This window comes from Akebia trifoliata, chromosome 1, assembly GCF_017979445.1.
Source record: "Akebia trifoliata isolate Shusen 1 chromosome 1, ASM1797944v1, whole genome shotgun sequence".
Lineage (NCBI taxonomy): Eukaryota > Viridiplantae > Streptophyta > Magnoliopsida > Ranunculales > Lardizabalaceae > Akebia > Akebia trifoliata.
Window position 1 is genome coordinate 29,915,876 of NC_141375.1, and position 13,147 is coordinate 29,929,022.

The following is a 13,147-nucleotide window of genomic DNA, read 5'->3' on the forward strand; positions in this document are numbered from 1 at the left end:
AATCAACCTCGATCCAACAATAATTATTTTTTTTAATAAAAAATACTATCTTTACTGTACCAATAAAAAACATTATCTTAGTTCAAAGTCTACTAATTAAGACGTCTTTAATTAGCATCTTTGTTTACTAATTAAACCCAATTCTGGACATTTTATTACTTATATTACCTGTATTATATAAATTTTAATATCAAATTTATCAAAATATATTATAGGAAAATTCTAGCCTCCAACGTCGCTGGAGGCCAAAGGTTAGAAAAGTCATATATAGGATATTTAAAAAGGAGATGAGTGAGGTGGGTGGGCCGCATTATTTGAATACAAGTCAAAAACAACAGAGAGGATCTGTCTCCCCACGTTACTGGTTTCTTCAACTCACGTTCCTTCTCGTCTCATCTTTTTTTCACTTTTAATCTTAAATCTTAATCACGAAAAAAAGAAATTTGGATAAAATATAGCTTTTTTTTTTTTATTTTTTTTATTTTATGTTTTAAATTTTAATATCAATCACGAGAAAGCAAATTTTGTAGACTATAATGGATTTAGTTGAATATGGTATTCTCGTGACCCAATTAACAAATCTGACTTTTCTTTTTTCCAAACTTAGAAAATATCTAAGATCAGCTTATTTTCTTTATTAGTCTTTAGGAAGCGAAATTTCAAATTTCTCCCACATTTTTTCAAAGTTTAGTATATAGGTACACATTATATAATGGATCGCGATCGATTACAAGTCACCTGGAAATTTATGATGAATAGGGTGGGAAACCACTCTTGTACATGTCAAATAGACCAAAACAAGCGAAAACATAGTATCTCTTGACAATATGTGATCCTTCAAAACATGTAGTCAAAATTGTCTGTTGGAATATTCCATCTTTTTTATCAAGATGTGGATCAAAATGCATGATTGGCCGTACAAATCTCCCAAATGAGTAATCGTGGATCTATAAATCAAAGAATATGTAGTGGGATAGACATTACGAAAGGAAATTGTCAAATTAAGATATAATGTAGGTAGACCTGGTTAGGCAAAAACAATATGATATATCAAGATTGACTATACATCACCTTGAGATCCATGTTGAATGGGCTAGGAAACTACTCTAAAGTCAAATAGATAGGAATCTGTCATATCTCATGATGATGTATGATCCCCATAAGAAGTACTCACAAGCATCCGTCGGGATTTCAATTAAGGGTGTAATCAATAATGCAAATTTAAAAAAATAAATAATCACGAGTCCTTAAAATGTCAAGAGATGTAATAAGATAATAATACCTAAGTTAGAATTTAATGAAGAGTAGGTGTCAGCTAACTAAGTTGGTAAAATTTCTGTGTGATGATACCAAAGACTAACCCCTCTCTCTCTCTCTCTCTCTAATATATATATATATATTAGTGATTAACATAGGTGAGCGTAGACTCAATGAAATGTGAACGTAGGATATAAATCAACATTCCTTAAATCTTACCAACTTAAATAAGCCGGCACCTTTGATTAGAGGTGGATTTACAATCGAGGCCGACAGGACTCATATACCCTCATAAAGAATTGTAAAAAAAAAAATATTTTTATATTATTACGATTGATAATAGCGTTAGAAAAAAGATATACCATTATTTTCTCACAAGACTTCTTAGTTGCCCGACATTTATAAAATCCAAAATCCGTCTCCGGCCCTTTGATTGATTAATTTCTATTATTATTTTTAAATTTAACTTAAACATTAAAGCGTCGTTATCCCAAAAAATATATATATATATCAAAGATGGAAAAAATATATATATAGATGAGTCCATTAATAATGAAAAATCAATCTATATTTAGGATGAGTTCAAGATGGGAGGATGGTGACCCCTTTTCCTAATTTTCATTTCTGTCGTCCGATGATATCAGTCCAAAATATCTACATGGCCCACATCAAATGTTGAAACCCAATCTTCTACATGCACGCCACGTGTTTGGAAAAAGGGGCGTACGGCAACCTAACATCTCCTTAACTGGAGCTAATATATGTCGGCTACATGGTGAGAAAAAGAGAAAAGTAAAGAGTAAGAAAAGAGGATTCTATACGAACGGTTGGCGCCCATTGGAAAAAAGGACGAAAATTAAAGAAGTCGACAGGAAACTCTAATTCAAAAGAAGGATCACAAAAAGTGCTGTTTTGTTCATGAATTGAACTCGTTTTAAAACGTGATTCAATTAATTGGTTTTATTTAGTCCTCTTTGAGTCTTATTCTTCAGAGAACTTTTGAAAACATGGACAGAAGATTTTCAAAGTATTTCTTTTTTTGCTGTAAAGCACTTTATTTTTACGTACTTTTCTTGGGTTCAACGACATTTCCCCTCCAACGAGGGTGAGATTGGAAGAAAAATTACTACAATTTTGATTGTTTTAACTGCTAAACAGCTAAATATAGAAACACCAAAGTCTTACTTCAACCAACGTGATTATTTTCGGGGTAAGACTGAGAAAAAAATGGTGGCTGATCTATTTGATGATCTCGATTGATTGAGAGAGAGAGAGAGAGAGAGAGAGTAAATAGTTTAACAATTTTCCTTTAATATGCATTAGTCCGCATTAGTTGAAAAGAAGAGCAACAATGACACCATATATGATGCATGGTTGCATCACCATGTAGACCAAGTTATTTAAACAGAGTTGTGATGAATGCACGTGGTTTTGGTACATGGTTGGTTAGGCAGCTGATGCGGCAAGGGCACAAAATCAAAGATCTTTTTTCATCGGGAAGTCTGTGCCCTTACCACATCAGTCGCGTACTCAATCGCGTGCATTTATCATTATTCTATTTTTAAAAGTTATGGATATATTATACTTTGACCCTCTGTAATTTTATCAAGGGTAAAAAATACCTTGATCAAGGGTAAATTATACTTTGACCTTCTGTAATTTGGCATAATCCCATTTTGACCCTCTAGTGTTTTGATAATTGTGCTTACCTCCCCTTTCACTGGTTGGGGGTAAAATTCAGATTTTTTTATAATTATTTTATCCTCTTATTTTATAATATTTTTATTAAAAAAATATTAAAATACCTACATCTCAGCACTCATTGAACCCATTTTTTCATAGGCATATTTTTATTTGTAAAAAAGAATAACATTTTTAAAAAGGCAAAATGATTTTTGTAAAAGGAATTTAACTGGTAGGTTAACGACAATTTGACAAAAATGGGGGAAGTGAACACCTTAGACAACTATAACGAGAGTAAGTGCAATTATCAAAACATTAGTGTTCACAAATCTAAAAGTTATTATAGGTTTAAATTTGATGTCTCCAATATTACCATCTTATATCATGGTAGTGTTAAAGACTATCTCAGATTCTCATCAAAGAAAATCATTAATTGGAGTAAATTGAAGAAATGGTAGGTCTCGTCAAAAAAAGAAAGAATATAAAAATAGTGCCTCGAGGATTGTGTGCTCGAAAAATTATCACAATGAAGTCAATGAGTATCCCAATGTGTAGAACATCCTTTTATCATATTATCTTTAATCCCCTACTTATATTATTCTGGATGCGAAAAATGCGTGATTCACCTGTCGAGGTACCAAAAATTGACTAATATTCTTTAACACCTATTGTTCCAAAACTTTTAGGCATCCCTGCAACAAACTCTCCAACGTTCAAATCAATTCAAAAGTTGTACATTTTTTAGGATAGAGAGATTGCATATCTTTTGTTGTGAGTGATGTCCCTAGGATTTTTCCCTCCTTATTTAGATTACCAGAATCTTAACTAAGATAGGATTATGATTCATGACTTGTCCTTAACTTTGATTTTTAGGGATTTGAGTACATATCATATGCACCCAAGGTGGTAGATTGAATTGAAACCCTCCCCCCACACCTCAACACATTCCATGTAAGTCACGATCCAAGGAAATTTTTTAACGGATTCCTAACCATCCAAGCTTTTAATTCCCAATATGAGTTTCCATAATTCAATCTTCAAGTTTATCCCCCCAGGAAACTTGTCAATTTTCTTGGATTTGATTGATAAAATCCAAATCCCTATGCGACATGTGTCAACTCGTGGTGTCCTGTAGATTTTATCTTCCATAATTACCTAAAAAAAATGAGCTTCTGATTTCACAGGGGATTGGAAGCTTGTTCTAGTTGTTTGGATGCAGACTTCTAGGTTACTTCTAGGTCCCTATCAAAGTTGGAAGCTAATTTTCACAAAGTAGTCTAAGGCTAATTCAAGCTTCCAACTCTATTACCCACAAGAGATAGAAGACCAAAACTTAACTAAACTAAACTAAGCAGAAAGTGTTGGGAGGTCTTAAAGAGAGCCAAACATTTTTTAAAATAGGGGTTAGAAGTTTTAGAATGGGTTGATTTTATGTGAGGATGATCTCAATGGTAAAGAGATCATCCTCACCAAATATCAGTTTATTCCAAAAATTCTAACCCTAGTTTACAAGTTGAAGAGTTATGGACCGTCAGATTTTTGTAATCAACTTTTGATCGGCTTAGAAGTTTTGAAATGGGCTAATTTTTGGTGACGATGATCTCCTCATCATAGAGATCGCCATCACAAAAAATCAGCCCATTCCAAAATCTCTAACCTGTACATTGAAAAAATATTCGGCTATCTTTAGGACCTTTGAACGCCATCCAAACAAAACAAGGCGTAAGATAAGTATGACAGCACTTGGATTAGTAGTTGGACGGGTGTGTTCGACACACTTCTCTTTACATCTCTTATATAAAAATCATGGTTGAACTAGTGAAAAAAAATGAATGTTTCGATAATTATATTAAAATTTTGAATTTTTTTTTATCATTTATTTTTTTATATCCTAAACTTTGTTTTTGACATATTATTTATTTACTAAAAGATAAGTGGAATTGCCGTTGTTCATAAAAATATAACTTCACATTTTAGAGGTTCCAACAAATGCTAGAAGTATGAAGTTGTGGGTAGTTTCACATTTGGCCCATTTTCAATTTTCGCTAATGATTTTCTAACTCAAAAATTTTCACTCGATCTATACTTGGTTGACAGGGCAATGGCACATAACTGTTGATCTTTTTCTTATGTATCCCAAAGAAAAAGATCTATAATTTTTTGCCCTGGACATGTCAGTCGAGTATAGATAGAGTGAAAATTTTCGAGTCAGAAAATCACGACTCTTTTGAGAAGTCTCGCCAAATCGATCTCTCTTTTGACTCCAACAGAATATCTAGAGCTCAAAATGTCTTAATGCAATGAAGAATGATTTTTTGCGACAATTATTAACAATATTGACTGAAATCCCTCACTTGATGAAGTATAAATCAAACCTCTTCAATTTTTACTGTGAGATGGTTTATTATTCACAGATTAACTGCACCTGCCATTTTCTTGAGTCTTTATCGAATCCAAATTTCAAACTCTAAAGAACTTTTGACTCACCAAAAGTGATCCATTTCAAATCACTAATTATTATTCGGGAGACTAAAAAATTCATTACCAATGCATGTTGGAGATACCAACATATTGTAGGATCGCATATTATACATATGAGTTCATAGGATATAAGTAAAAAATATATGAAAAAACAATAATTTTTTAAAATATGGGTTAGAAGTTTTAGATTTAACTGATTTTTTGTGAGGATGATCTTTATGATGATAAGACTATCCTCACAAAAATTAGTCCAATCTAAAACTTCTAAATCCATCAAAAGTGATTTATAAATTATTGATAGTAAAAATTCGACGGTCTACATTCTAAATCACTTATAAAAAATAATAGAAATCTTTCTCGTAAAAAATCAACTTAATCCCAAAACTTATAACCCATATTTTAAAAAATGATTGTTTTTACATATATTTTTACTTATGTTCCCCAATATATAAGTGACCATGTATTCTTGGACCATATACTCATGGTCGAGATATCACCTTAATTAGTACATGAAAGGTTCTCTTTTATCTTATATTACTGCCCAATAAGACTGACTTACGGCCTTCTCTTGCCGCCATTGATGAAGAATACTTTGACATTTTATTTTTCTTTCAAACATTGAAAATTAAAATTTAACCAACCAAACCTAAAAGAAGTAAATAAACTATATGAGAAGTTTCGAACCATAATAAATTTAAATATGAAAGAAGAAAAAGTAAGGTGGACTGAGATTTATGTTGACAAAGGTTGTCCAATTGGCTACACTGTCTGCTAAGTGCCAACCCATAACGTTGAAAACTGGAAGTCTGGTTAGGTTGGACGGTCAAGATTAAAGAAAAGTTGTAGACTTTAAAGGGCCCATGGCGGTGGACTTATTAATTTGAACAACAGCTTGCGTACATAGACGAAAAAACCGAAAGATACTTTTCACACACGATCGCCAAAGATACTGGATTCTATCTTGATCCTGTGCACCCGGGAGTTGGAATACAAACAAACTACCTCTGCTTTGAACAGTGAACACTACGTGGTACAGACTCTCAATATTATGCTAACAAACGAGGTGGCGTTTGGTTTCGATCATTTTCAATTTTAATTGTGGATTTTCAGAATCTGATTGTTCAATATTTCATTGGAATTAAAAATTGATTTTGAAAGTCCAGAATCTTGTTTGGATATAATATTTCTTGATGTACAATTCAAAATCAGAATCTCGTTTGGTTAAGACGGGTCTAGAAAATTGAACTCTTGAGATTATCAATTTGAGAGAACAAAACATTTATCCTAGTTATTTAAATTTACAAATTTTTAGAGAGAGAAGAAAAAAACAGTTTTTTTCCCCTAAAGGTTGAAGATGGAGATACTTAGGTAATTTTCTATCAATTTTCAAGAAAAATCCAACTTCATTAATTAGAGCAACTACAACGGGTGTCTCTATTTTAGCATATTCTCACATTTTAGAGATGATTCACTCCTCCGAACTTAAACGAATTCCAATGGGTCACAACCTCTAAATCACTATTCACGTCTCTAATTCACTATTCACATAATAAAAAATAAAAAATTTGCTATTGACAACCCAACTTTATTTATTACACCCCAAGTTAAATATATAAAGTTTGTTATTGGCAACCCAACTTTACCTGTTACACTTCAATTTAAATAAAAATCCACCAATTGCATGAGAAAAATATAAAATATATACATTTAAATTAATTTTAAAATATATATCTTGAGGTTTAAATTGGAAGAATTGCATCTCCCTTACACGCACATCGCATGTGCCTACATGCACTAAGGTTTTTGAGACCAATAGATCTAAATCTCTTTTAGAACTCCTGGGCCCTCATGTGTGCATGGGCTTGGCCTATATCTTTTTTCACACTTACTACATGATGTGAGAACTTCTATATAAAAGTTACGCTATTTAATTATTTTTATTTGATGTGGGACTAAAATTTTACATTACAACTTTTAAAAACAAACTACTTAACTCTTACTTTCACTTTTTATTTAAACTTTAACTTTTTCTTTTACTTTTACTTTTCTTCCACTTCTATTTAAATATTAAGATAAATCTTATATTAATCCAACAAATGATACAAAATTAGTGGATTTTGATTGAGTCTAATCATGTTCAACCCAATTTAATTATCGTAGAAGTAATGTGTCATGCTAACTTGTTAACAATCCAAACCCCTTTAAATCATGAAACATAGGATATATCATGAATATTAACAAATATTTAAGGGACATTTTAGAAATTAGCCTTGGATTTTTTCACTTTGGAATCATGTTGTGCTCACAAGTTATATGCATGTCAAACTAATTAACATAACACAATCCAACTTATTTATTAAATGAATCATGATTTTCCGATGCCCCCTCTGACATGACATACGTCCCCTGACGTGGCATAGGCTAGAACCATAGAGTTTTCCTCGAGATACATAACTGTACATTCCCATAAATATGTGCAGTTATGTATCTTGAGAAAAAAAATATATGATTCTAACACATGCCATATCATAGGGCATATAAAAGCATATGACAGAGGGGAGGCGTTAGAAAATCATTATTCTTATTAAATATATTATATATGACGCATCGTATTACCTATTTAATAAATAAATTAGATTCTAATCTAAGATTTTGACATGATAATTAAATGGGATGGGTTCGGGTGTTCGGGTTTGGGTTTGGTAAAACGCAACATGACCCATTTGCCACCCCTGATTTTAGGGAGGTAAAAAACATTTGTGGGTTTGTTAGTGGGCCCTGATATTTGGCACGTGATTTAAAATAAGAACAGGGAGTCAATTTGCAAAACAACCCCCCGTTGTACAGGATTCAAAATTAATTTTATATGTAGCGTCGACATCGATTTCAACTTCTATGGATTGAATGAATATAAAATACCTCGAGAAAACTATCCTCATATCTATTTGTTAAAGTTCAAACGTATTTCTTTTCCTCTCTCATACCTTCTTCGTGAGTCGTGACCGACCAATCAATAACAGCTACAGCTTTCTTTTTTTTCTTAATTAAAATTTTGTGTTTCGGAGCCATCATATTAATGTCAACCACACGACGTAACTGGGAACTTGTCCCTCTTATTTCTCTCATCTTTTTTCAAAGTTCAAACATTGTCTTTGAAAATAAAATTTGGGGTTGTTTGAGTCAACCAACATGGGAGAAATGTTGTTCCCACTCTATTTCTATGGGCTTCCAATGACTCCAAATTTCATACAAAAACCTTGATATCGTGGTGGACCTATAAACATTTATCTTGATAATTGACTAATGGTTTTTAATATAAATTAAATTATTTATAATTAATCATATTTAATGTATATATAGTTCTTTCTTTCTTTTTCTCTTAGGATCTTAGTAAAACATGATTTAAAAATTATGTGGTTGATGAGTCTGATTAAGAGTAAGTCCAACGCATTATGGCTTGGACTCTATATCCTCTCTGGATTACTATTTTATAGAGTTAAAGTCCTTCAAAATCACTCCAACTTATTTGAACTGGGACTCTCTATTTTAAAATATTCTAGGGAGAGAAAAAGTGGGCGAGGCAAAAAAAGAGAATGAGTCTCTCTCTCTATTGACGATAAAAAATAATGACAGTTGTGAAACATTTCACAATAGTCTATTATGAAGGGTCATTTTGGTTAGTAGATTTAGAGTGAAGACCTCCTAAATAGGCAAAATGACTCTCCACCATAAAATACCTACCAGATATGCCTATTTGCGTTGAAGTTGCTCTCAGTGTCAAACAAGGCACTTTAAAGAGAAAATCAAATGTTTATTTATTTTTATTTTTGTTAAGAAAAATAAAAAATTCACACCTCCAATGATGGGTTGGCCTCTTTCCGAAGTTTGCATTGTTTTTCTTACGCAACTAACTCAAATCAAAGTCTTTTTTTCTAGATAGCTAAACTAATCACATTAAGATAATGACCCATTGTATGAATGGACACCTTGATACAATTATTCTAATGCTCTTGATAAATATTTTCCCGAAGAATGGAAACAATCGATCAACTATGTCCCACGTACTTAATTTGTTGCCGTGCCCATGACACTTTTCGACGTTCATCAAATATAGGCCCTATAAGCTCTACATGAACTTGTGAGCACACATTATTTGATGTCAATAGTTGGAAGTGAATATTTACAGACCCATTTGGAAGTTGAAATTGGAAATAAAGTTCGAGTATATTGAGTGGTAGGTAGTAATTCCTGAAATAAACTCCAACGTCTGGTTGTTTGCAAGATCGTTGAAGTTATTGTAGAAATCCAAAACAAAATCTCAACAACTTCAATTAGTACTCTTGGGAATTTGCCAATCCAAATAATAAAGTCTGGAAGTTGTAACTTCAATTGAGAGTCTTTTAATGGATTAATTTGAATATTTACATAGATATTATATTTAATTATAAGCTACCAGTCCAAGTTAGAAAATGAAGATGTGGTTATGTATTAAAGTCGTCACCCATATGGAATCACCGATATTGGAGGAGATTTGTGATTGGTACACACGACCCACCCTCAGAGGAGAGGGAAGACTTGGAGAAAACTAAATTGATATTTTGAAAATTTTATCATATTTTTATTTGTTTATTTATAAGAGAAACAATTTGATAGTCCCAGTGTGACTAATCATAATTGTTTATTGTTTTGAGTCTCTTGTTTTCATTTTCTATTATTGTTGATCATTGATCCTAGCCATTCAATTTGTTGACCAAAATTTATTTTTTCCAATAAATTTTAATTGCAAGAATCTTTTACTAGCATGCCACTATACCTTCAGTTCAACTAGAGAAAGTTGTGGACAAATTGACAATAACTCGTCGTCGACTAGTACGATCAACCTCTCTACAAACCATAACAAGAGTGACTGACCATCAATAATTTGGTTTATAAATTGGATTAGACATGAAATCCAATTCATTCCCATTCGTGAACTTGTGATATGGATTGATGAGTTGGATTACAATAAGGATTTGATTTGATAACCTACCAATCATGTCTTGATCCAATAGGTCCTTGATTTGATAAAATATGAGAAATTATGTAAATTATATTTTATTTTATTTGAATATATATGAAATTTAGTTGGGCCTACGAGCACGGAACCCTCGTCATCAAAAAACAAATGAAGTTTATCTACGTTTTGTATATCGAATTGGACTAACCCGATCTAGAGTCGACTCGATTTTTATCCGAACGAACCCTAATATTGAGATTCATCAAAACCCCGATCTATCAATGGCCTGATTTGATATTTTTTATCGGTTCCAAGTAGGATTAGATCCTTATTAGAATGATGCCAGATCCACCGACAACACCAATATTCAAATTATGGGATTGACTCATAATCACATGATTCTCTGAATAAGGGATTAGTCGATTAAATTGAACGAATCAATGAATTAATTGACAATTTAACGATTAATCAGAGAATATGTTAACATTTTTACTCTTAACCCTCAAAATTTCATTTTGTTCCACATTTAAATCTTAATAACAATATTGGATTTTTGAGAAGGTTGAAGATGATCGATTTTTAATAAGAAACCTAAATCCATCATTTGAATATTTGCCGAAAATTTTTCCATTTTCTTTATGATTTTTTTTTTCTTCAAATTAACCAAATAAAACCCACACCAAAAATAATTACCAAATCCAAACTTTTTTCCCATAGATTGACTGATGGACCAATTTTGGGACCATTAATTGAACCTTGAAAGATCACTGTAACTCTTGGGCCCATCTTGATTATATAAAGAGGGATACAACCACCTTTTGAGCTCTTTTTGGTCTAATGGGTCTACCAACAAAAGCGAAATATAAGACCATGCGCTACATCTAACACATGACCCACGCGTCTCTAACACGGATGCTTATTTAATAATAATATTATTTTATATAAGTCTCGTCGTCATGCCCATACACACATTTATGTAACTCAACCGCCCCCTATCTCAAAAGTCTTTTAAGGGACTTGTGAAACATGTGAGGCTTAAGAAAATGGTTATCTTTATCCCACTTTTGAACACCTCTAGAGGTCTAGTTTGAGTGTATGTGTGGGTTAGGGGACTTCCGTGGCCAACTATCTTGCTTGTTTCTTTACCTACTACTTGCTCATGTTCAATCAAGTGGGGCAATTTGATTGTTATTTAATTTATTGAGTAAGGTCCACAAGTAGAAAAGTTAAAAGAATTGATTGATTGGGTTGTCCTCTCAACACTCAATTGGCACACTTGTGTCTTTTTCGTGATTCAGAGCTTTTTGATTTTGATATTATCTAGTAAAGTGACTCATCGACACAATCCAAAAACCACCCCAAAGGTGAAAGAATAAACCTATATTGAAATCGGAATTTTTTTTTTTTTTTTTGGGCTTCCAAGGAATAAACTCTTAGACGTTCTTTTAATTCGAGGATAATTTTATGATCCAACAATGTTCGACACTCCTATTTGAGATGAAAAAAAAAAGAGCTTCCCAAAGATCAATATTGGTTTCTAATTTCATAGTAGTAGTCTCCCTGTCAGGAGTAGAGATTCTCTTGGAGTAGGGGCAAATTATAGTTAGTAGTACAAGTGAAGACTTTGAAGATAAATGATTTTGTAGAGAAATTAAGAGATTTGATTTTATTGAAAGTTGAAGAAAAAGAAAATTTAAGTCATTTCCAATTAATCTATGGGAGAAGGCCCATTCAAAGGCATAGTCACTTTAAAAAATTGTCAGAGAGGCAAAAATTGTAGGAGGGTAAGGGAAAATGAGGAGGGAGGTGTGGGAGTGGAGGCAAATTGGACGTGTAATTAGTTGAAAGTACAAGAGTGTCTCAAAGTTTTGTGGGGGCAATTGTCCCCACAATCTCCTTATTAGTTCTACACGTGTTGTCCGTTGGGATACATCTAGGGTTGTCAATGGATGGTTTCAGGTCAAGTTTGGTTGAATCCTAACCCTGCCCTAAAGAGATGGGCTCCACCTAGACTTGCCTATACCTTTATCAGGCCTAAGTCGACTAAGCCCTAGCATGACTCTAACAAGTTAGGTCCTGACTTGGGCCAAATAAAATAACTACAATTCAACATTTTTAATGAAAAATAATTATAATTTTCAAATAACACTTTTGTTTGTTTGAGTTGAATTTGAAATTAATGTCTTATTATTAACCTTTAAAATTTATAGATGATAGTTAAATTGTAAGTAGACAATACATTTTACTTTTATTAGAAAAATATTCATTTAATTAAATATATTATAAAAATTTCTATAAGATTTAATAATAAGTCGGGTTCGGCACTATAAGACTCCCTTATAAAATAAATAATAATACGTTAAATATATACCAGATTTTTGTACTAGGGTTTCATGCATGCACAAAATTCCAATCTTTATTATCTTTAAAATACGTCGTCTTAAAACTTAAATTTTTTCGTTAAAATATGTATTGTTAGGAATTAAGTTTATAGGACATTGGCAACCCAAGAATTGAACCGACCTTACTTTGATTTGGTTTCTTCTAGTACTAGGGTAAATTTGGTCCAGTTCTTGTTTAGTAGAACCGGCCTGGGTCAGTTCAATTTTGATTAAAGCCCCAAATCCAACAAAATTGAATCAAGTTGCTCTCCTAATTGAAAATACTCTTGTTTCTATGTTTATCTCTCTTCACATCTTCATTCTTCAAAAACAAGAATGAGGAAATTAC